The sequence below is a fragment of the Amblyomma maculatum genome, chromosome 1, assembly GCF_055883805.1.
Source record: "Amblyomma maculatum isolate TAMU_Amacu chromosome 1, ASM5588380v1, whole genome shotgun sequence".
NCBI classification, from domain to species: domain Eukaryota; kingdom Metazoa; phylum Arthropoda; class Arachnida; order Ixodida; family Ixodidae; genus Amblyomma; species Amblyomma maculatum.
Window position 1 is genome coordinate 149,529,028 of NC_139344.1, and position 23,794 is coordinate 149,552,821.

At 46.2% G+C, this 23,794-nt stretch overlaps 1 long non-coding RNA gene and 1 pseudogene across 1 annotated transcript in view; one reads left to right on the forward strand and one right to left on the reverse strand.

Annotated features, from left to right (window-relative positions):
• The window catches only part of LOC146204583 (uncharacterized), a 49,720-nt gene that overhangs the window by 11,043 nt on the left and 14,883 nt on the right, over positions 1–23,794 (forward strand). The window lies entirely within an intron of this gene.
• LOC146204584 (uncharacterized) lies at positions 6,675–13,116 on the reverse strand (annotated as a pseudogene).

The following is a 23,794-nucleotide window of genomic DNA, read 5'->3' on the forward strand; positions in this document are numbered from 1 at the left end:
CTAGGATCATGCGCTGGGATGGAGAGGGATCTGTTTCAAAATTGTACAAAATGATTTCTTTTTATTTTCTTGAGTCTTGCGAGTAAGTAAGATATGGTTTATTGTTAGTTTATCTCGACACTTGTTGCATATTGGTTTGTCCTCTTTCATAAGTATGAAGCTGTGTGTCAAGTGTGGGTGTGTCTTTTGTGAAGATGACCTAAAATGTCCTCCATGATACGTTTTTGATGACTGCACGATTTCCTTTCCTCGAATGACAGGTTTGACAAAGTGTAGTTTGCTGTTTATTTCAATGTTTCAAAATTCCTGCCAGTTCACTATCAATTTTCTTTATGCAAGCTTCTTGGTACTTTCATGCAGCATATATTCACCCTGTCCTGCTTTCATAAAATGTAGGGCTTCTGGCGACAGGAACTCCTTGGAAGTCGTAGAAATAAATGAGACCCACAATCATAAGCTATCTATAAGGTATACATATATATCTATCGCTCAGTGGAATGGTGTCAGCACGCTGTTAGAACAGGTCTTGTGGTAACAACAACCATTTTATGAGGTGGTCCTTTAATGGGCATTGAAATTCCATCTAACTGCAGGTATTGACAGAGCTCTTGATCATGGTATGTGATGATGCCGCCCTTGCATGCATACATGTATACATTTCAGAACCTGCAATGCACCACACCGCTTGACCATTTTCCACCAATGTTTGTGCGAAAATGTCTTTTTCATGCATGTTTACCAGCATGATTAACAGATGGACCCTATGCACAAACCAAAAGTGCCACAAACCAAATGTCACGAGGCCACATGAATGGCAGGAGCTGTTAACTCGAGCTTACAAAGTTATATTTTGAAATATGTTCTGGGACGTTTCAGCTCCGAGTAAGAAAGGTTACTCCTAGGCCATGGAGGCATGTTTGTAGTTTGGTTACAGAGGTTTATGTAGGCTTACAGAGGTTTATGCCAGGTTGTCTATCACATAACAGGGCAGCCTAAGACCGTGTGCTAATGAGTATGTGTAAGATAACGGAGACATGAATTAAGGAATTAGTTATTAGGTTTGTAACAAAGGGCATGTAAATTAATGGGAATCCACAATGGGATCCGCAGAGAAGAGTCATTAACGCTGGCGCATCATACCCTTACAGGTTGAGATTAGATGCCTCCCTAATTTTTTGTCTGCTCAAGGCGTGTCATTTTCTTCGTTCTTCCAGGTGAGGAAAATGATAGCATCGAGAATGCCCGAGACCATAGTTAATGAGGATGCTGATCTCAACAGCATAAAATATTTCACAAAAGATGGGCGATTAGTAATGTTGGCAACAGTTGAAGCTAAGTGGAAAGGCATGAAATTGAAATGCAACGAATGCAGAGATATGTTGAGAGACGACCAGTCTGTGGTGTGCGACATCTGTCTCCGTTAGTTTCAACAAGTGATTGGCCAAAGAAGATGGGGCTTGTGGTTTTGTGAGAAGTGCAGTGTAGTAGCATAGAGGTAACCTTGCCCATTAACAACTGGAGTGCAGTAAGTACATTGTTTTTGTAAGATGTTCATGGTTTCCATGCAAACAGTATGAGAAATTTCTTCCTAGAGAATGTTTGCTGATATGTGAGTATAATGTGCAATAAAACGTGTTTTTTTTTTTTTTTTTTGCTATTTACTTTTTCTTGTATACATTAGTTCTGTGAAGGAAACCACAGGCCAGAAGGAAATATAATGGCATGCATTTTGTTACTTAACCCCGTTGTGCTGGCTCAGTAGTTAAGAGTGCTTAGCTACTGAACCCATGAAAGTAGATTTGATTCCAGCCACAGCAGAGGCATTTCAGTAGAGGTAAAACAATAGGCTGTCATGCACCGTGCTGTGTCAGTGCATGTAAAAGGACTCCAGGTGGTCGAGTATATACCGGAGCCCTCAGCTGTTGCGTCCCTCATAGCCATAGTTGTTTTGGGATGCTAAACCAGATATTAATCACATCATACCCCGAGTAAGATGCTGTTCATGGTCAGTTAATCATACACAAAATGACCAGTTATTTTCTGCATTGGACAGCAGCTGTTGTACAATTTTATTTTAGCCTTCCTGAAGAATACCACACTGGCTCCGCGTGGCCGTTCTGTCGACCCTTGATATGTGTCACAATTACACACCTGATTATGTATTTGTCTAAAGGGCACCTGTGCGTACATTACAGGGACCATTACTTTCCATTTGTCAGAACTGAAATGCATGATCCACATCATTCCTTTAATTCAACTGCCTGCTTTTTGAACTGTCCAGTATTAATGCAAGTTCCAAAGAACTGCAATTAGCAAATTAATCCAAGCAGGAAAACATAGCAAGAACTACTTTGGTTTCATCTTCAACAACTCTTTGAGAACTACAATTAGCCAAATGTTGCATAGCATAGGTGAGAGGTTACAAAATCTAAAAACACCCTACCCGTGGCATGTAGGGTTTCACATCCTAAAGTAACACATGTTCAGTTCAGTTCAGTCGTGTCCGACTCTTCGTGACCCTATGGACCATATCACGCCATGCTTTCCGGTCTCTCACTATCTTCCTAACATCACATAACTTCATCTGCAGCACCTCGAGGACGCCATCTAACCATCGTGTTCGCTGCCTACCCCTTCTCTGGCAACCCTCAACCTTTCCCAACATCAAATCTTTCTTCAGCGACTCCTCTCTTCTCATCAGATGACCAAAGTAGCTGAGCTTTAACTTTAGAATTTGACCCTCCAATGAGCAGTCAGGGTTTATGGTCGACAATATCAACTGATTTAATCTTCTGGCCGTCCAAGGAACTCTCAAGAGTCTCCGCCAGCACCAAATTCAAACGCGTCAATTCTTCGGCGGTCAGCCTTCTTCACAGTCCAACTCTCGCATCCATATATCACAACTGGAAAGACCATAGCACGAGTTATACGGATCTTGGTTGGCAGTGTAATGTCTCTGCTCTTTACTAGGCGGTCAAGGCTAACCATGGCTCTCTTTCCCAGAAGCAGGCGTCTCCTAATTTCATGGCTGCAGTCTCCTTCCGGGGTAATCTTGGAGCCCAAGAAGAGAAAATCGGTCACAGCTTCCACTTCTTGTCCCTTGATGCTCCAGGACCTGATAGGGCAAGACGCCATGATTTTTGTCTTTTTAATGTTCAGTTTAAGCCCAAACTTCTCACTCTCTTCTTGTACGCGCATCAGAAGTCTCTTGAGTTCCATTTCACTTTCTGCCATTAAAGTGGTATCATTCGCATATCTAAGGTTGTTGATACGTTTCCCAGCAATCTTCACTCCAGCTGAAGACTCGTCCAGACCGGCCTTCCTCTTGATGCACTCGGCATATAGGTTAAATAGGCAGGGCGACAGTATGCAGCCTTGTCTCACTCCTTTCTCAATCGTAAACCAATCAGTAAGACCATGCCGAGTTCTGACTGTGGCCTGTTGCCCTTCGTACAGGTTCCTGAGGAGACAGATAAGGTGAATTGGAACTCCCATCTCTTGGAGAGCTTGCCACATTCTGCTGTGATCTACGCAGTCAAACGCTTTCGCATAATCAATAAAGCAGAAGTAGATGGGTTTCTGGAACTCTCTTGCTTTTCCCATGATTCAGCGAAGGTTGGCAATCTGGTCTCTAGTTCCTCTGCCCTTGTGAAACCCAGCTTGCACGTCCGGAAGCTCGCGATCCACATACTGCTGCAGCCTACCTCGGAGGATTTTCAACATCACCTTGCTAGCATGCGAAATAAGTGCGATCGTGCGGTAGTTGGAACAATCTTTGGCACTGCCTTTCTTTGGAATGGGGATGTAAACTGACCTCCTCCAATCCTGTGGCCACTGCAGGTTGTCCAAATCTTCTGACATAATGTATACAGAACGTTAACAGCGTCGTTATGGTTGAGGTTTTGAAGTAACTCAGCTGGAATGCCATCAATTCCGCTAGCTTTGTTCTTAGCAAGGCTGGCTAAGGCCCATTCAACTTCACTCTTCAGGATGCCCGGCTCGAGATCAGTAATCACAACCCTCTTATGTTGGGTTTGCACATCCGGGTCCTTCTTGTACAGTTCTTCTGTGTATTCCTGCCACCTCTTCTTTATCTCTGAGGCTTCAGTGAGTTCCCTGCCTTGTTTGTCCTTTATCACGCCCAGCTTAGCACAGAAGCTTCCTTTGATATCTTTGATTGTCTTATACAGAGCTCTTGTGTTCCTCAATTGGTTGTTGTCTTCAACTGCTTGGCACTGTATGTTCAGGAAGGCATTCTTATCTCTTCTTGCTATTTTCTGAAAATCCGCATTGAGAACCTTGTATCTTTCTCTTTCCCCCATAACTTTTGCCATCCTCCTTTCCTCAGTTATTTGCAAAGCCTCATCAGATTATGGATGAAAAAACAGCGCGACAGACGAACACGACAGCAAAGGAACACAAGATGAGCGCTGACTCACAACTGAAAGTTTATTAAAGAGGGAACACAATATATGGAAAAAAGAATAAACATGTGATGCTACGTGGGATGCATGCACGCAATCTCACTTTCATGTAGATAAATTGATGGCTTACTAACACACAACCTAAGTTTTTTCCTCATGTGGTAGGCCTCCATTATCTCGCGTGTTAAGCAGGCCGGGTGTTTATAAAGGATATCAGAATAGTGCAGTGAAGGATAACAAGATTCGCAGTCACGGACGTGGTCAACGAGATTAGTAGATTTGTTAGCATCTAAGTTATTTGCATGCTCTTTCAAACGTGTATTAATGCACCGCCCCGTCTGCCCAATGTACACTTGTCCACATGATAATGGGATTTTATAGACGACACCTTCAGCACACGGCACATACTTAGTTTCTTGCTTAACCCCACATGTTGGTTCATATTCGTTCTGATGCTCAGCTTTTCTTTCCAAAATAGCACAAACACTTTTAAGTTTTTTAGGTGCAGAAAAAACAACCTCTATGCCATATCGTTTTGCCATATTTTTAAGATTGTGTGACAGGTGGTGTATATGAGGCAGAACGGCAAACTTTTTCTTTTCCTTTCCTTTTTCCGCACAAGGTACCAAGGCTAGACTTTTAAGCTTTTTGGCTATCTTGTTACATCCCAACAATAAAACATCATCCGGGTAGCCAGATGCCTTGAGCCTTCCAATCTGATAAAGCAGAAATCAAAGATGATACCATGATTCCTGTTTTTACTATCTTAGAGTGATGCGATTTAAACTTTAGCAAAGGTTTCTCTACCCTAGGTAGGTATTCCCAGCAGATATGGCCCTTCTCAACAGTCAAATGCAGATCCAAAAACTGTAGCTTGCTTCAGATAACTTCAGATAACCAGTTTGCTTTCTTGCTTTTCTTTTGCTTTGGAACTACCTTAGTAGCAACTTCTTGTATTATATCACGAACATCAGTCCACATCTCTTCAGACTCTCTGCCTTCTAGATCTAATTCTTGAAATCAATTCACTACTTCCACAGCCTATTTGGATGGAATTAGATCCAGATCATACCTGAAAGGCCTTCTAGTTTTCTGCGTTTTCCTCAATCGAAGCTTAAATTTGGCAACAAGCAGCTGATGATCGGTGCCACAATCGGCCCCAGGCCTTGTTTTTACTGCTTGTATAGCACTTCTCCATCTCTGCTGGCAAAGAATATAATCAATCTGATTCCTGTGCAGACCGTCTGGTGAAGTCCATGTGTACAGGCGCCTCTCGTGCTGTTGAAAATGAGTATTAGCTATGGTCAGGTTGTTTTCTTGACAAAACTCTACTAGCCTCTGCCCAACTTCATTTGGCTCACCAAGACCGAACTTTCCTGTAATTCCGGATATTTCTTCACTCCCGACCTCAGCATTCCAGTCTCCTATGAGAAAAAGGACGTCTGATGATGGAGTGCGGTCTAAAAGGCATTGCAGGTCAACATAAAATCTCTTAACAGCAGCTTCTTCAGCAGTAGTGGTTGGTGCATAGACTTGGATAACTGTTACGTTGAAAGGGTAACCTTGGATCCGAAGTGAAATCATTCGGTCGTTTTTGGGGTTGTACCCTAGCACTGCTTTGCCCATTCTTCTGTTTACTATGAGAGCGACCCCATTCCTTTTCCTGGATTCGTGCCCAAAATAAAAGACATAATGGTCACCGGAATTAAATTCTCCCATTCCAGTCCACTCGAGCTCGCTGATACCCAGGATATCAATGTTCAATCTGTCCATTTCATGCTTGACGACATCCAGTTTACCTTGCGTCATAGATCTTACATTCCATGTTGCTATGTGATATATCTCCTTGCAACATCGGACATGTAGCTATGAAGAATACTGTAGTGGAGAGCCCCAGATTAAGTTGACTGCCTGGGCTTTGTACTTTGCATTGACGTCTTGCAGGAAACAGATGCATTTGCATTTTGCCTCCAACAAAGTGCAGCTCCCATCACTGGGATTAAATATCACGACCTTGGGGCAAGCAGCCAAACGCGCCGCTGAGATGTCGCAGCATGTACGTACATCCTATACACGTCAACCTTTCCTGTCAAATGCATGACAGATATTCATATTCAGCTTTGGACTGACAAGTTTAAAAATGTAATATTTGTGTTTGTCTAGCATGAAAAAGCAAAATAAACTCAACTCAGGGAAAACTAAAAAAACATGAACATAATACATTGAAAAAGCACTAGTCATTATCACACAAAGCATATTCATTCCTTTATTAATCATAAATTGGCCTTTAACAATAGTACAAAGTCAGAACATTTAGGAAGGCGCTGTGCGAGGCAGCTAATATTTTACAGACGCCTGAGCCATTTCACCTGTAGTAATGCGCATCTCGGCGGTGTGGGCTGGGCACTTAATTTTCTGTCCACTCCAACATGCGATAACTGTATCATGTGCATTCCCAACAACTTTGTGCAAGGCGAGATTAAAGTATTGCCGTTTAAATTTTTTTCGAAGCTCCAAAACGCACAAATGTAAACAATAGGCGTGTACTTTGTAGAAATATCATTTTCCGAGTTTTCAGCTCTGTAGTGCAGTCTGATAACAAATTGTCGATGACTTATCGTCTGTCTGTTGCACATCGCATGTAAATAAATTCCCACGACACTCTCTTTACGCGGCGTTTTTGGACTTACCACTGCATATAATAAACACTAATATGCATGTGGAGCATCGGCGATCATAAATGGACACACTGATGTCCGTCCAGCGCTCTCATCACAGTACTCTCGTAGTCTCACACAGCAGTCTTGCAGGATTTAGTCCGTACATCACAGCATCTCGCGGAAAGCACGAACCTGCGCCTACACCTCCAGTCATACAGCAAACAAAAATGACGTGATGCCTGGGCTGGAGACACGCCGGCGGATGGATGGATGGATGGGACGAGACGGGACGGGACGGACCAATGCCTCTGGACGCACGGACGGATGGATGGAGGCTGAACCCTTTGAATCGGGCGGCGGCGCCACAAGCCGCCTAGCCGCGAGTAGTAATGTAGTTTGGACCTATTCTTGCCTTGCTTTCAGCCACCAACAGCTAACCTTCATTTGGTTATTTCTACTCTTTTAAGGTCTATTTTTCCTATATTATCCTTGAACCCCAGTGCTTTGGCTAAACCTGCCCCATTGCCTTGAACTATCGGACGGAGCCCTTTACAGACAATTATTAAGTGTTCAGCCATTTCCTCGTCCTCCGCACACACCCTGCACAGCGTGTCTATCTCTTGGTGCTTGACTCGATACGTCTTAGTCCGCAATACTCCTGTCCTAGCCTCAAACAACGAGCTGCCCCTAGAATTATCGTAAATGTTTTCTTTGGCTATTTCCTGCTTGAAAGTTCTGTACATTTCCGATGCTGATTTGGTCTCCATCCCTGTTTAACCTTTTTCTTAATTGATAATTCCTGGCCGGTCCCCCTACTGCTGTCCAAATATTTGCTTGCCAATTTTCTTGTCCGCCTTCTCCATCTTGTGTCAACATTACTCATGTAGAGGTAGCTGAAGACGTTCCTATAGCCCACCGCTTTTCTCCCATTTTTCTCAATCTTTGCTCAAACGCTATCTTGCTGCCAGCTTCCCTGCTCTCAAAAGAAGACCATCCCAGGTCACCCTGCACACCCTGGTTTGGCGCATTCCCATGAGCTCCCAAAGCAAGCCTACCCACTCCGCGCTGCTTAATTTCCAACCGTGCTCGGACCTCTGATCTCATAAACAGGATTGCATTAGCAAAAGTTAGACTAGGAACCATCACCCTTTCCAAATCCCTCGCACCACTTCATACCTATTGTAATTCCCCAGTGCCCTGTTTTTTCATGATAGCTGCGTTTCTGCTTCCCTTAGCTGCCAAATATTTTTCATGCTCTGTTTGATATTCAGCTCCATTATTTATCTACACCCCAAGATACTTGTACTTATCCACTACTTCCAGCATGTCCTCCTGTATCCTATGTTTGCCAGCCTCATTGTCATTAAAAATCATGACTGCTGATTTTTCCTTGCTAAACTGCCGACCTAACTTATCTCCCTCTGTACTGCAGATATCCATCAACTCCTGCAAATCTACCCTGTTGTCAGCCATCAGTACTAGTATACCATCTGCATACATTAGTCCTGGTAATGACTGTTGGATAAATTCTCCTTGCTTGAGTAAGGAAAGGTTGAAGCGGAGTCCACTCCCCTCTAGTTTAGCCTCTAATCCTTGCAGGTACAGCGTGAACAACAAAGGTGACAGGGGATATCCTTGTCTAAGTCCCCGCTTTACCTCTACAGGCTTCGACACCTTTTTTTCCCATTTTATTAGCACCTGGTTATGCTTATAAATATCTTTTTAAAGATTGGTTACTCCACTTTCCACACCTAATACATCCAGAATACTCCATAAGTATTCTTGAAGTACACTGTCATAGGCTCCTTTGATATCCAGAAAAGCTAGCCATAGGGGTCTGTGTTCCTTTTCCGCTACCTCAATACACTATGTCAATGAGAACAGATTGTCCTCTAACCTCCTTTGTTTCCGGAAACCATTCTGCAGCTCTCCTAGCATCCCCTTGCTCTCTACTCATGCCTGCAGTCTGTCTTTTATAACCTGCATTGCCACCCTGTAGACCACTGATGTTACTTTTATGGGACGGTAGTTGCTTATTTCAGCTTTGTCCCCCTTTCCCTTATATATCATGCTCATCCTACTTAGTCTCCATTCATCAGAAACTTTACCATCCATTAACATTTTGCTCACCACCTCTCGTAACGTTTCCTTAGACTTTGGGTTCAATGTCTTTAATAACATAATAGGAATATCATATGGGCCTGCTGATGTGCTACTTGATACTCTCTTCTCGGCCCTTTCCCACTCTTTTTGTCCAATTGAAACAATTGCACTAACCAGTCTGTCCTCCTCTACTAAGGCACCTATGACATTTCTTTGTTCTTTAAACTTTTCTGACATCATTAGTCGTATATGTTCTATTGCGTTTTCCCCTTCTAGCTGGATACCTTGATCTGTAACAATAGACCTCTGCTCTAGGCTAGTCTTATTACTAAGGGAATTCAGATGTTGCCAGAACTTCTTAGCTGCATTTTTATCCTTTCTGTTTACTTCTGACAGCCACTGGGACCCCTGTCTTCTAATTTTCTCATTAAGTAGGATGCCTCCCTTCTACATTTCATGTATTCATCCCATTTTCTCTCAACGTCTGCTTCTGGTTCTCCCCTACGCTTAGAATATCTGTGTTCCCTGGAGGTGTACTGACATTTCTCTATGGCCTGCTTAACCTCCTCATCCCACCAGCTCTTTGGTTTTCGTCTTGTCCTTTTTTTCCCGACTTGCACTTTAGCCAGCTTTAGCTCAAACAGCCCCATTAACTTTGTGTATTTCCACTCTGCTTTATTATCCTCAAAGATTACTGCTTCAATTTGGTTGCTTGCTGTTACTATTTGCTGCTCTGAGTAAAAGATCCCATCTGGCTGGTCATCATGCTTCATTCCTGCTTTAGTTTTTATTCCAAAACTCAGCTTGATATGTTTGTGATCACTGCCTGGACTCTTGGCGCCATTTCCATCTATGTTCATGACCCCTAGCCTATCGTACATTCTGTGTGACATTATCGCATAATCTATTGTCGAATGCAGACTCTCCACCTCCCACGTTATGACCCCGTCACACTTCTCAGTACTGTTACAGACAACTAAGTCATGTCTTTCACACATATCCAGCATCATGGTACCTGCAGAGTCTGTGTATCCATCCATATCTTCTATATGAGCATTCATGTCCCCTATTATAATTATTTCGCATCCTTTTGCTAGCTCATTAATGTCACCTGCTATACATTCTACCATTTTTTTGTTTTCCTCTTTGGCGGTTGCTCCTGTCCACAGGTATACAAAGCCGAGGAATGTTTGCTCCCCTGCCACTTTTCCTTTTAGCCATAAATGTTCCTTGCATTCCTGTTTGACTCTTTGCCAATTTGTACTTTTATGAATGAATGCACCTGTTCCCCCTTCCTTTCTGCTGCCCTCTGTTCTGTTGCAGTATCCCCATGCATAATCAGGGTTACAGGGTGGCTGCTCCATGTCCCGAAGATGTCTCCACAAATCCATAAACCATTAACTTCTCCTGCCTTAACTGCTCTTCTATTTCCGCCCATTTTAGTCTATTCCTGCCACCTTGCATGTTAATATACCCTATGTCTGAATTAATTTGGCTCTTGCGCTTATGCCTCTTGCTTCTCCTATGACTTCTGTTTCCCTGATCTAGGTTCGTCCTCCTGGTAGCCTTTGTTTACACTGGTGGCTTCAGCACCCTGGGCCCTCCTACAAAATCTGTTGCCTGGCGGCCTATCCTGCCTCCTACTCTCCTAACGGTGGCCCGGCTGTAGTGGATGTCTTCTCGTGCAAACGGGATTAACACATCCCTGTTAATCTCCATTGTGTTGTACCCAGCTTTTTCAGCGCCGTTTGTATGTATGTAAATTTACAGCACTGCAAAGCACATTTAAACCTCAATATGAGCAGAAAGCGACGCGTTGTGTGACACATCTCATCACAGATGATAGTGAGAAAACTTTGAAGAATCAAAACTCAATCAAAGAATCAAAAGCGATTACATGGCTTACGATCTGGTCGTGCTTGCTACCCTGCCGCGGTCCAACTCACGTAAACCTATCATCATGCCATAACGTAGTCCATCACCCATTCTAGGCACTATTCTTGCCACTGCACTATTCTTCGTAATTTCACGTATGCATACTTCTTGCACCTCGCACACCTCGTATCAACTTCGATTTAGCTACATTTGGCTATTGCTACCAAGTTGTTGCTACAGCTACAGCCACACATGCGGGGGTCTCGGGTTCGTCCGGCTTTTCCGATGTATCCCAAGGCCCATCTACCTTGCGTATCCCGGAGAAAAATGCATCGGGTCCGTTGGACGTAAGCCTGAACTCCACCGCCCGGATAGCCCGGATCCGTCCGGCGTTCCGGACGTACCCCGGAGAAAAACACATCGGGTCCTTCCGCCGTACCTCTCCTAGATCCGTCCGACGTATCCCGGAGAAAAGCACACCAGGTCCGTTGAACGTAATTTTAAGACCATTGATCAGGTCTGTCCGACGTACCTTTAGCCGCAGCCTTTTGCAAAATGCACAGAGCATATCATGTTCCACAGGGTACATGCGATTCATCAGTACGGGATGCGCAAGCGATCCCGCCCGGGCTCGACGCAGAATCGTCTGTTGCCTGGTGAGTTTGGGGTGCGGCTCTGGCAGTCTGCACCTTTCCTCTCGGTACATCCGGGTAATCTCCATGGCGGAAGTACATATACCTTGTAATCTCCCGAAAGCTGGTAACCAGATGCGGTAGCTCTTCCGGCCCGTGCTCGCCCCGGATTGACATTTCTCGGGCATGGTAGTCTGCGATGGTTTTGCCTGCTACCTGTGAGTGAGCCGGGACCCACATGAGCTCTATGGCTGTTCCCGGAGGCTTGCACTTGGATAGAATGGCTCAGGCCACGGAGGAGATTACCCCCCTGCGGAAGCTTCTGTAGGCTGTCTTTGAGTCAGTGACCACGGTGTCAACGCTCGGCTGTGCGAGTGCGAGGACCACGGCCGCTTCTTCGGCAACTGCGGGGTCTGTTGTTTTATGCACGCACTGACGATCAGCCTGTCTTTTGACGTAACCACCACTGCTGCACGGTCACTGTGTTTTCGGAGCGAGGTGTCCGCATATAGAGGACCCTGGGGTTCTCCTCCAGCTTCCGGGCTATGGCTTAGGCCCGCGCGGTGCGCCTCTCGTCGTCCTTGCCCGGCATCATGTTCCGGGGAAGGGGTTTGGTCTGAATGGTCGTCTTCTAGTCTTCGGAAGGGCTTCCTTGATGGGTACTGGCTCAATCTGCCATTCTATCTTGCGTAGGATGGCTTGTCCATGTTCCGTGTGACTGAGCCGGATTCTCTGATTAGAGAGGTGGGCTTCAATGAGCTCCTCCACCGTGTTGTGGGTGCCCATTTCTAGCAGTCTTTGCGTGGACGAGTATACGGGTATTCCCAGTCCTTGCTTTGTTGCCTTGCGAAGCATTGTGTTTAGGGTGTCCCTATTCGCCTTCATCAGCTGGAGAAAGGGGGCGGAGTAGGTAACCCGCGACATGACAAACGTGCGTATCAGGCGCATGGCATCATCCTCTTTGAGGCCTCGGTTTCTGTTAGATGCCCTTCTAATCATACTGAGTACCTGTTTGGTCGTAGTCTTTATCTTTGTGACGGCGGCGTGTGCCTTCCCCTCGGTCTGTAATAGTAGGCCGAGGATCCTAATCTGCTATCTTGGTTTGATGGTCGTTCCGTCGATGGTGATGATCATGTTTGGCGGCAGCTCTTTCTTGGATATTCCCGAGCTCTGATTTCTGCGGAGCGCAGCTCAGTCCGCACGACTTTGCGTACTCGTGCACGGTCGTTGCTGCCTTCTGCAAGGCTTCCTCCATCCAGGCATCAGACCCGGCTTGAGCCGTTCACACCGTAATGTCGGCATAGAACGCATGGTCCACGCCTTTGATTTGCTTGAGTAGATCGGGCAGGGTCAGGAGGGCCAGATTGAAGTGCAGGGGCGACAAGACCGATCCCTGTGGGGTGTCCCTATCCAGTGGCGTCGCTAGGGTCACCCGCACCCAGCGGAGGCGCGGCGCTGCACCCCCCCCCCCCCCCCTCCCTTTGTCCCCACGTTTTAAGCACCGAACCGCAACTCCCTTTCTACCTCCTCTGTGCTCATGATTTGCGTTGAAGTAAAGTTCGCTTTGCACCCAATCGCACAGTGTGAGTGGCATTTTTTTTCTTTCTTTTTAACACTTATACGCAGTGATTGTGCCCCCTGATAATTCAGTAGAACATCACAAGCACATGTAGACCTTGCATTTTGGGCTCCCTGGGCGCTGCCATATTGTTCACTGGGCAGTCAGGTGCACTTCGCGCAAGCACTGTGGAAGCTACAACGAAACCTGTTTCCGACTGTCCAGAGAGGAGGAATTTCGGCGACTCCCTTGCCCGATGCAAAGGTCTATATCTGAAAAAGGCAGAAACATTAGCACGTGTAAGCTGCCAGAAAATTCACTGAGCAAGAGGCTTAAGGCAGGTGATTGCTTGGCATCAGACCATTAAGAACAAAGTGGATTCTGTACTAGGCAATGTGTCGGTGTAAACATTAAGCGTGTGAATCACTGTAGCCATATGCGCACAAATATAACAAGGACGTGAAATGGAGTAGCAATGCAACTTCGCATACATATTTAGATACTATCAAAAAGAATCGGCGAAGAAGACGTGATAACCCGTATAGAAGCGCTTTCCTGTGTCCTCTGGGTTAGTGCTTATTACGCTGGTTGCATGCTGGTTGCACGAATTCAGCGTAAGAATAAGTTTCCAACGCGCAATAAACAACTGCACTTATGCCGGTAATAGTGGCTGAAAGGAATGGCAAACACAAACAATGACAGACTATGCGCATTATCACGCGCGCAGGAATATGCACAGGAATGACAAGTAAGAACTAGAGAGGATTCTATAACTCAAGGACAACTGGAACACACAGCAAATAATAAAGTCATAAAACAGACAAGCCGTTAAGCACGACCTTTAATGGACATGCCAGAAAACATGACACTTGCAAAAGTCACAAGGTTGAAGGTGCAAAGAATTATGTCTGCCGCATATAAAAAAATGAAAAGGCTCACACGTATTTACAAAATTTCAACGGCGCAACAGGCACACACACAGGAAACGACGGAAAGACACGTATCCCTTGAACGCATTCGTTAAACAATCGAAAACCAACCGACATACAAAATCTGCGAACATTAAGACCAGTTTTCTTCATGGAAATTATGCCAAAATTATCACTGTTATTTTAAAAGCGGACATTCACGCAAAGAATGCAAAGCTAAAGTACAATCAAGAACAGACCGATATAAGTAAAATTTTGATACTACAAATCCGGTTGATATGAATTTTAGGATGATACGAATTTGCAAAATTCCCCGGCCGGAGTGCATTGTGTACAATGTGCAAATTTTCGGATGTTCCAGTCACTTTCCCGTACCACTACAAATGCGTGAACTACGACCGCAATCTTGAGCACTATGCGATCGCCAGCAACGCTGTATGTACGCATCACGAGCAGTTTGCGGTGATGCGTGGTCCGCACATCGTAGACTTTGCGAGCGCTATAGTCGCGCTGTACGCTTCGCGAGCCGCTCGGCCGGTGCTTCGCCATCTTTTGCCGTGCAAAGCCTATATAGTAACTAGTCGTACTGTACGCACCGCGAGAAGTTCGCGGAGGTACGTACGTGGCGAGCACGACGCCGACGTCATGATTGCCTGTCACGCTGTGACCGCACGACCGTAATAAATCTTCTCAGACGTAAACAGCTCTGCGCAACTGTCTTTCCCATGATTCTGCAAACTTATTCTCTTTCGTTTTGATGATACCAATGTTCGGGTGATAGGAATTCTTTCGAGACCCCATGAGATTCGTATAACTGAGGTTCTACTGTTACAAAATGTTTGAGCACTTGCACTTTTATTCATGTAAGTTGTTACAAAAAAAAAATAAAATATCACGGTTACATTAAAAGCAGATATTCATGGAGTGTATAGAAAAATTCAAAACTCAAATCAAAATTTTGCTTTCCTGGTTTGCAAGAATGCAAAGCTGATCACTTGATCAAAATTGGTGCCTTTTGCCAGCTCACTTTCAATTGATAAAAATGTCAGATCTGATAGCCTAGACTGACCCATTGTAGATCTCAAGTAGTTTATTTGTTTCATGCAGCTTAGAAAAACTTCGCTCACACGATGTCACAGACACACATATAGTGAGATCTCAAGTAGTTTTTATTTGTTTCAGCTTAGAAAAACTTCTCTCACACGATGTCACAGACACACATATAGTGAGAAATAGATACAGCCCTAATGACAGGGTGGGAAGGGACTCTACAAAATCCCACTCCATAATGAATGTCAAGAAGTCCAATGCTGCCCACCTGTTGGCGACTTCAAGGGCGATTCTGGCTGCTTTTGAGGTGTCTCCTCATCCCAGAAATTTCGATAAGGAGAGCGGTGTCAGACAGTCCGTCATAGAATTCGGTAAGTTTCGGAATAGGAACTTTGAGCTCTTCCTCAGTTGAATAAAGAACGCTATTTGCTTCAACAGGTCCAAACAGAGTTGCCACTTCTCGAATCGCTTTTGGATCTTATGCAGAGCTTGGCATAAAATCTATCAATGCACTCCAGCATCGTCCTCTTATTTTCTTCCTGCAACGAAAGTCCCGAATCTGGCTTGTTCACCTGCCATCCTCTGTCTTAACCTGACACGCCTCTTAACTGCAATTCCAAGTTCATTGCATTTTATGAGCACCTGCTCAACACCATTTTCCACTAGGCGACCACGATCCTCTTTGAGAAAAAGCTTTAGGGCCTCCAACTTTGCTACTACTTTGTCAAGGGATAGGCCTTTGTCTGCAAATACAGTTGCGCAGCATTGACTTCGTCAAGTAGTGAACACCACAGGTGTAAATAACACAGGTTCCCTCCTTCTCATTTTTTAAAAAATCTAGTCAGCGTGTAGTGATCCGACTTGCCATTCCCTGAGCAACAGGCATTTCGTGCCTTTGGGCGTTTTGAAAGTGTGAGGCGGATGTGTGACTGGGCCGAGGAGCGAGAAAGGTACAGGAGATAAACGAACAAGACAAAATACAAAAGTCTGCTGGAGAGATGCTGCCAGCGGTCCTAGCTTGGGAAAGGAGAGTGAGCTGCACATAAAAAAGAAGAGGCGATGCGGCGGCACAGCTGCCGCCGGGTGTTGCCAACGCTCTCGCGCAGCCGCCGACGGATGTTGTCTAATACGCTCCTGCGCAGGGGTTTCCGATGGGTATTGGGTTAATGCTGGTCTCTCTAGGGTACACAGATGCACACAGGCCCGGTCCAATGTTAAAATGGCATGGAGTCTCTAGCATAAATTAAGGAATGTGTTGTCAAGCCCTCTCACAACAGAATAATTCGTTCTACGAGGAGATCACACTTGTCATTCAGTGTCTCCACCAATGTGCGCCTTTTCGCGTCTTTGCACATTAATTCATTTCGTCCCTGCCCCTTCCTCGCTCTAACTGCTGCACCTCCCCCCCCCCCGAGCGTTGCACTTGGTGCGGACTGCACCCCCCGCGCGACGCCGCTATTGGACCCTATCACCGAGCTCGATGGGGTCTGACTTCTCCTCCCCTATCCTGATGGTCGCTGTTCGGCTTGATAGAAAATCTTTGATGTAGTCGAATGTCTTTCGGCCACACTTGGTCATATTCAGATTCTGCAACACGCTCGCCTGGGACATGTTATCAAACGCTCCTTTCAGGTCGAGGCCTGAGTATCCCGCACGGCGCATGCCTCATTGCCGGCTTGGCGGCCAGTTTGTGAAATTGGATCATCACGTCTTGCGGGCTGAGATGTTGCCTGAAGCCGTACATCGTTTCCGGTATCTGATCCATTTCTTCGAGGTGCTTCTACAGCCAGCAAAGGACCATGCGCTCCATCACCTTCCCTGCGCAGGACGTGAGGGAGATGGGCCGCATATTGTCTATCGTGAGGGCCTTGCCGAGTTTTGGAATGAAGCAGACCTCGGTGTCCTTCCATTCCTTCGGCAACCGCAAGCTCTCCCAGGCTTCGTTGATGTGCTCTAGTAGGCCACGGGCCGCTGTACTGCTCATGTTACCGAGTAGTTTGTATGTTATAGCATGCCTGCCGGGTGCACTTCTCTTTTTTTTTCTGGTACGCAAGCTTGCCATAAGGCATATTATAGAAACTCGTGTAAATTATTTTCCGTAAGGAACCGGAGCAGGCTCTCGCTCTTATCATTGTCGTTGAGCCATTTAGAGAAGTCCTCTTCTCTTGTTGTGTTTAGTCCCACGTCCCGCAGAATCTGTGTCCTTGATTCCCTTGTCCGTGCACAAGTCCATAGCAGGTGGCGAACATCCACGTCTTCAGCTGGTGTGGAACACTTGGGGCATGTGGTTGGTCCGATGTCTGCTTGAGATTTCCATCGGCATGCTACAGACGGGTAAGGGCTGCCCCAGCTCTTATCCTTCTAAGGGAAACCTCCTACAATCTTGTTAAGTTATGAGGGAGGGGGAATGTACACGGGGGAATGAGGGCACATGTACTTTTCCTTAAAGAGGATGCTAAGATGGGAACAGTGGAGCGGGCATCAAAAGGGAGCCTGGTGGGGGGTGCATTAGTGTTTGGAACTTCGTGTGTGAGATGGTCAACTTTTCTCTGCTCAGTGTTCTCAGTATCGTCTTGTGTTCAATGTATCTGGATGCGTATCTTTGTTTTTTTATTGAGTGCGTGGATTTCCTGGGTTACACATAGCGTATTTGTCACTTTCTTCAGTTGTTTTATGGCGGCTAAAGAGTCTGTATAGATGTGGGCTTCTGTTAAGGAATCTATTTTATTTATTGCCTCCATAGCATCGTGGATTGCATAGAGTTCCATCACAAGCGGGTCCGGGTATTCTGAAACATATTCTTTATGTACCTTTAGTTCACTGTGTGTTGGACTAGTAGCTGCTGTTCTACCACCATTTTCTATAATTGATGCGTCCGTATATGCAATGCAGGTACCTGGAAGTACATCAACCAGAGGTTGAGATGCCAGCTTTTCTTTACGATGAAGCCGAGTAGTCTTGTTTGTCGTAATAGTCATGAATTCTCACGGAGGGGGGTCAGCAATTGGTGGTGTTTGCACTGTTACTCATTATACAAGGATGCTATGGGCATAACATACTTTCGCTTCATATTCCTTGTTGCCTCTCGTTGTTCAGTTAATTCTGTCAACGTATTTATCTGTGCAAATTCTTGGAGAAGGTAAGTTTTGGTAAAGCCATGATTGTGCGCATTGCGTTTCTATTTGTTTCCAACTCCACCCACTGCCACCTCATGAGTCTTTGGAATTGGGCCCTTGGCTGTAACACCGTTTGTACAAGACGTCTTGCCATGTCCGCTCGAGCTCCTCCTCCCCTAGACGAAATGCATTTTATCAAGTTTAAGGAAGTCGCAGCTACTTTTTTCACCTTATGAAGCCATTGTGTTCCTTTGCCAGATTTGTGAATTTCTAGGCCAAGAACTCTCAACTCATCCTCCTCTTCCAATGCCTGATTTCCAATCTTTAGGGTGACTCTTTACATTGCCAATTGTTTTCTTCCATTCTTGTTTGCAACATGAATGTAACTGGACTTTTGAGGTGACAATTCTTGTTCGCATCTTGGACATACTCATCTATGGTATTTGAGGCCTCTTGCAGATACCGATTCTGTCTCTCAAGTTGTTTATGAGCAGACCAAATCGTGACATCATCTGCGTATGAACCGCACTTCTGGTATTTTAGCTAATTTCCACACCAATGGGATCTGTGAAATATTAAATAGCAAAGGTGCTAACACTGACCCTTGTGGCACGCCTCTATTCGAGGTGTAATTGCCAATTTGTTTTCCGTTTATCCGGATAGAAAACGTCCTGTCCTTAAGCAGATTATGTACTGCTTTTATGACCTGCAAGGGAATGCCCATACATTCCATGTTGCTAAGTATCTTGGCATGTAACACGTTGTCATATGCCTTCGCCAGCGTCTGTAGCCACTACAGTGCGCACAAGGTGGCTATAAGGCGACACGTGTATGATCTCTTCAGCGAGCATAGCCAGTCTATTTTCTGTACTAAGGTTTGTTCGGAACCCAATTTGTCGAGCATGGTATTTTTTATTACTGTCCAACCACCATGACAGGCGGGTGGCTATAATCTTTTAATAGATCTTGCACATTGTGGGTGTTAGCGAGATAGGCCGCAAAGATTCTAGGCTTGTGGGAGGTTTCCCAGCCTTTGGTATTGGGACCACCACCGAGTGTTTCCAGCCGAGTGGAATGTCTCCTCCTTGCCATACCTCATTTACCACATCCAACAAGCTGTCAACTGCAGCTCCTTCTAAATTCTTGAAGACTTCATAAGGAATATCGTCATGTCCAGGCGCAGTTTTACCATTCGCTTCTTCTATAGCAGCCAATAACTCCAATTTCGTAAATAGTGATGTTATTCCTGTTTTATCAACCGCATCCACTGTCGGTGAAGGCGCCGGATAATGTGCACGGTTTGGGAAGAAAAGGGCAGCAGCCTGATCTGCAAACTCCTCTGGTGTAAGCTTTAATGCGAGTCTAATACTTTCTGCATGATCTTTAACCTGCCGCCTCTTTTCCATGCCATGGAAAGTCCTCCAGAGGGCCTTGTTGGTTGTTCCTGATTCCAAACGACTGCACCATTCATCCCATCTCCTATGAGCTAACTGTTTTTCATATCGGCGTGCCTGTGTCGTCACTCTGTTTACCTCAATTTTTCTTTGCACGTCTTCAGGATGCTGACCAACCTGTATCTCGGCCAGTTTTTGGCGTGCCCAGTTTTAGTAGGTGCAGGTCGGGAGTTGGCTGATCTTCGTTCACTGTAATTGTGTGATCCTTGACTACTGTTTGAAGGGTGGTAACAATAGTATTCGGGCTAACTGAATGAGTCCGAGTATCCTGCCGTACGCCATCCCATTGTTTACAGAAGCATTCTTTCGAATTTTTATCATATGTCCCAAATTAAGACCAATACTAATGGGGACATGGTCACTACCCCACGCATCTAATTCCGCCTGCCATTGTGGTGCACCAGGGCCCTTCCACCACGTCAAGTCTGGTGAGTGTGTTTGTGTTGCAGGTAGTGTTGCGACTCCTGGATGATTTAGCAGTGTAAATTCCATTTCTGTGAGGGCAGTATGAACTTGATCACCCCTTTTAGAATCATAATCATATCCCCATACAGTGTGCAGAGCGTTAAAATCTCCACCCATTAGTATCGCAATTCCAGGGTATGAATGGTGAATATGCTTAACCCATCCAAGATTAAGTACTCTGTTTCTTGGACGAGCGTACACGGACACTAATATCAGGGGCGTTTTGTTTGGACGCATGAGTACAGCAACTACTTCCTGCTGAGTGTTGCACCACTTGCTCAAGTCAAGTGGCGTTTGGGGAATGTTGGCCGTAATATAGACGGCAGCTTTTTCTGGCGTTTCGGCCTCTGCTCTTGCTCGTTTATCAGGGATAGAAGGACATTGGTACCCTATATATCCTGTTATTGAATATAACCTTGTGTTCCTGTATCAAGAACGCCCATGAATGCTACAATAATTTTGTCTTCATTTCCCCAACTTTATTAGAGAGCCCTCTGCAGTTCCATTGTGTAACCTGTTGCCACTTTTTTTCGGCTACTTCTATCTATGATGTATGCTGCTCTGAATGAGGTGTGTCAGTTGCGTAAGTGTGTTCAGTACTGCCTCCCATATTCATGTGTTAGCGGCAGGTTTACACATTGGAGCATCCACTAACCTTGCTGTCGTACTGCCTGCTAGCGTATCTTTGTTTTTCTGACCTCTCCTTTCGACGTTGGGCTATACGCGCTTTCTTTTGTCGCAGCTGTGCAATTTGTGCTGAAAGCATTGCAATTTCTTTTTCTATTGCATCCTGCTGGCTTGTGCAGTTTTCAAGTTCCAGAAATTCATCAGCAGTGAATGCCACTGTGCTCCGTTTTGTGCGTCATCCATTCTTCAGCGTAGAAGCAAAAGATGCACCGTTCTGGGCAACCACCGCAACAGGCTCTTCTTCTTCAGGAGCATCACCAAACAGCTCTTCGGCCAGAGCTGCAAATCTGTTTTTAACCAGTACCGGTGCACATTGTTTCCGTCGTCCAGCCCTTGGTAACTCGAGCTTTCGCTTTTGTCGGACACTGAGAGGAAGTGATATGGTGGTCATTAGATTTGCATAGGCCGCATTTGAATTTCACCTCTCCCGATTCAGTTATGTATTCTGGGTTAACTCCATATGGACAAAATTTCTGCATATGGCCTTCTCTGTAGCACCTGTAACAGTGCACCGGTCTAGGTTTGTACGTTTTGGGTCGCGCTATGCGGCCGTTGTAGTAAAATGTGTCCGGAGGAGCATCTGGTCCCTGTAATGTGATCAGAAAAGTGCCTCTGTTCCCCATACGACATGCGGCTAACACAGTATATGTTCCTCTGGCCACCGTCTCCGGGAAATCTTGTAGGTCTAGGCCATAGACGACACATCGCTGAGTGTTTCGACCAGACGCAAAATAAGTCTGGACAGGAAGATACTCCTATGCCATGACTGGAATCTGTGTTACTGTGCTCATTTTGCGTGCATCAAGTGTGGTTAAATGGACTGTGACAGTGTTAGATGCCCTGTGGCTTACAAACCCCTGGTAACCTGTGGTACCAAGTGCTGCATCTATCATTCTGTACATCTATCATTCTCTGTACAGCTCTGGTGGGTATCTTTGTGATATCAAACTGCACTGTTGGTCTGATATGCACTCTGAAGGATTGCTGCAAGGCTGGTGTTGGGTAAGCAGAAGCTAGCTTATCAGGGGCGGCCCTTACCTTCTTTGCCGATGGTGCGTTGACTGGTGGCCCAGGTAGTTTGACCAGCCGGGGTGTCCGTTGAGAAGCGTTATTGACGACTTCCTGTTGCACATCCATAGCCTGCTGTGTATCGTTTAGCTCGGGTAGCTGCCCGAGCGTTGTCCTCATATTTGAAGTAATGTCCACGTTGCTCTGTGGCCAAGTGCTAGCTCCAGGTAACGGTTCGTTACCGCAACCTGCCGTTGTACTTGCAGAAGTCACAGCGACTACCGGAGGGTTCACTGGCGTCCCCATGCTTGACATCTTATCAGCACTGAGGCTCCGCAGAGCCCCAGTAGGCCTAGCAGTAAGGCCGCGTCGGCATTCTGCAGCTCCCGCCCGGAGGGCTGCGTCCTTGGCGATCTTCTTGTCACGCACGGGTTGTTTGGCCTTTATGCTCTTCTTCAAGAGTTTGATGGCCGCGCGGACTACAAAAGTAGTTCGAAATCTTACTGGACACGATGTAGCCACGGTGCTTAGCGACACGTCTTCTTATTCTCTTGTTACTTTCATCTATCGCTGTCCACAGTTCCGTCATGGAAAACGGTCGGTCCAACTCTTTGTTGTCGGGTCCTTCGTACCTCTCGGGCACCAGGTACTCCCCCTCTCTGTCTTTAGATGCTTCGCCTTCAAGTCTTCCACGAGCCTGCGGCTGTCTCCCTTGTACATGTTCAATACTTTGGTAAGGTTGCGATTGGTTGCAGTTTTGCTACTCAGCAGGTCGATCAGATGCCTCAAGAGACACCATGTCTTCCACGTCGAGAGCTTGCCCTGCAGGCCGTCGCAGGTCTTCAGCCAATTCTCCCTGCATAGTTTGGCCGCGTGCTCGGCGATCTGTTTATTCAAGGCTGTTATGCGCTTGGCCAGCTTTCTGTTGTGCCTCTGACGTTTCCATCGCCGTGTTGAGTGCCGGGCCACCCACTGTAGGTCAGTCTGGCGTCCACGTACGGTGTCTGCGACGTCGTTGCGATTTCTTGGGTAAATTTTTGGAGGACCTTCTTCTGGTCCCTCGCCCATTCGGTGTAGGTCTGTTGTGTTTCAGCTGGTCCCAATTCTTCCTCGGACACCTTTTCTTGTTCCTGGGTGAACTTTCTCTTGTCCCAATCCGTGATCCGCGCTGTCCCCAACACAGCCCGATATCGGGAACCTTGGATCGTGATGCCGATCACGCTGTGGTCAGACCCCAGTTCCACTTCCTCGCTTCTCCAGGAGACGTCTAGCGTGCTTGATAGCCACGACAGGTGTGGCGCGGTGTCCCTTGCGGCACTGTTACCTCTTCTGGTAGTTACGTCCGACTCGTTCAGGAGGACCATCTCGTGATTCTCCATTGCTTTAGCCAATGCTTTTCTTATAGCCCCACGTTATGTGAGGGGCGTTAAAGTCGCCGAGGATCAGGAGCGGCCTGGTCTCCGCCAACCCTTTCGTCTGTTGCTGTTGCGGCCCGGCGTGTGTGACCGGCCCCGTTGTTTGGAGGCGCTACGGCGGGTCCACCTGCAGGACCTCTCTTGTCTCGGTTCCTTCTCCCGGCGTCTTCTTCCTCTGCTCGGCGCTGTTCCCAGCGCCGCCGGCAGACGACGTAGGGTGTCTTGAAGCGGGCTTTGCAGGCCTTGTCATTGCGAAGGGTGGCTGCGCCGGCGTTCTTACGGAGCGAGCGGGCGTGTTTCACCTGGGCTTCGTGCTTTTTTCTTCAAACTACCGGATTTTTGAGTCTCACCTTAATGACAGTGCATCAACCGGATGCATGAAGTCGTGTGGACCACCGGGAACCCAAATTCCGAGTTA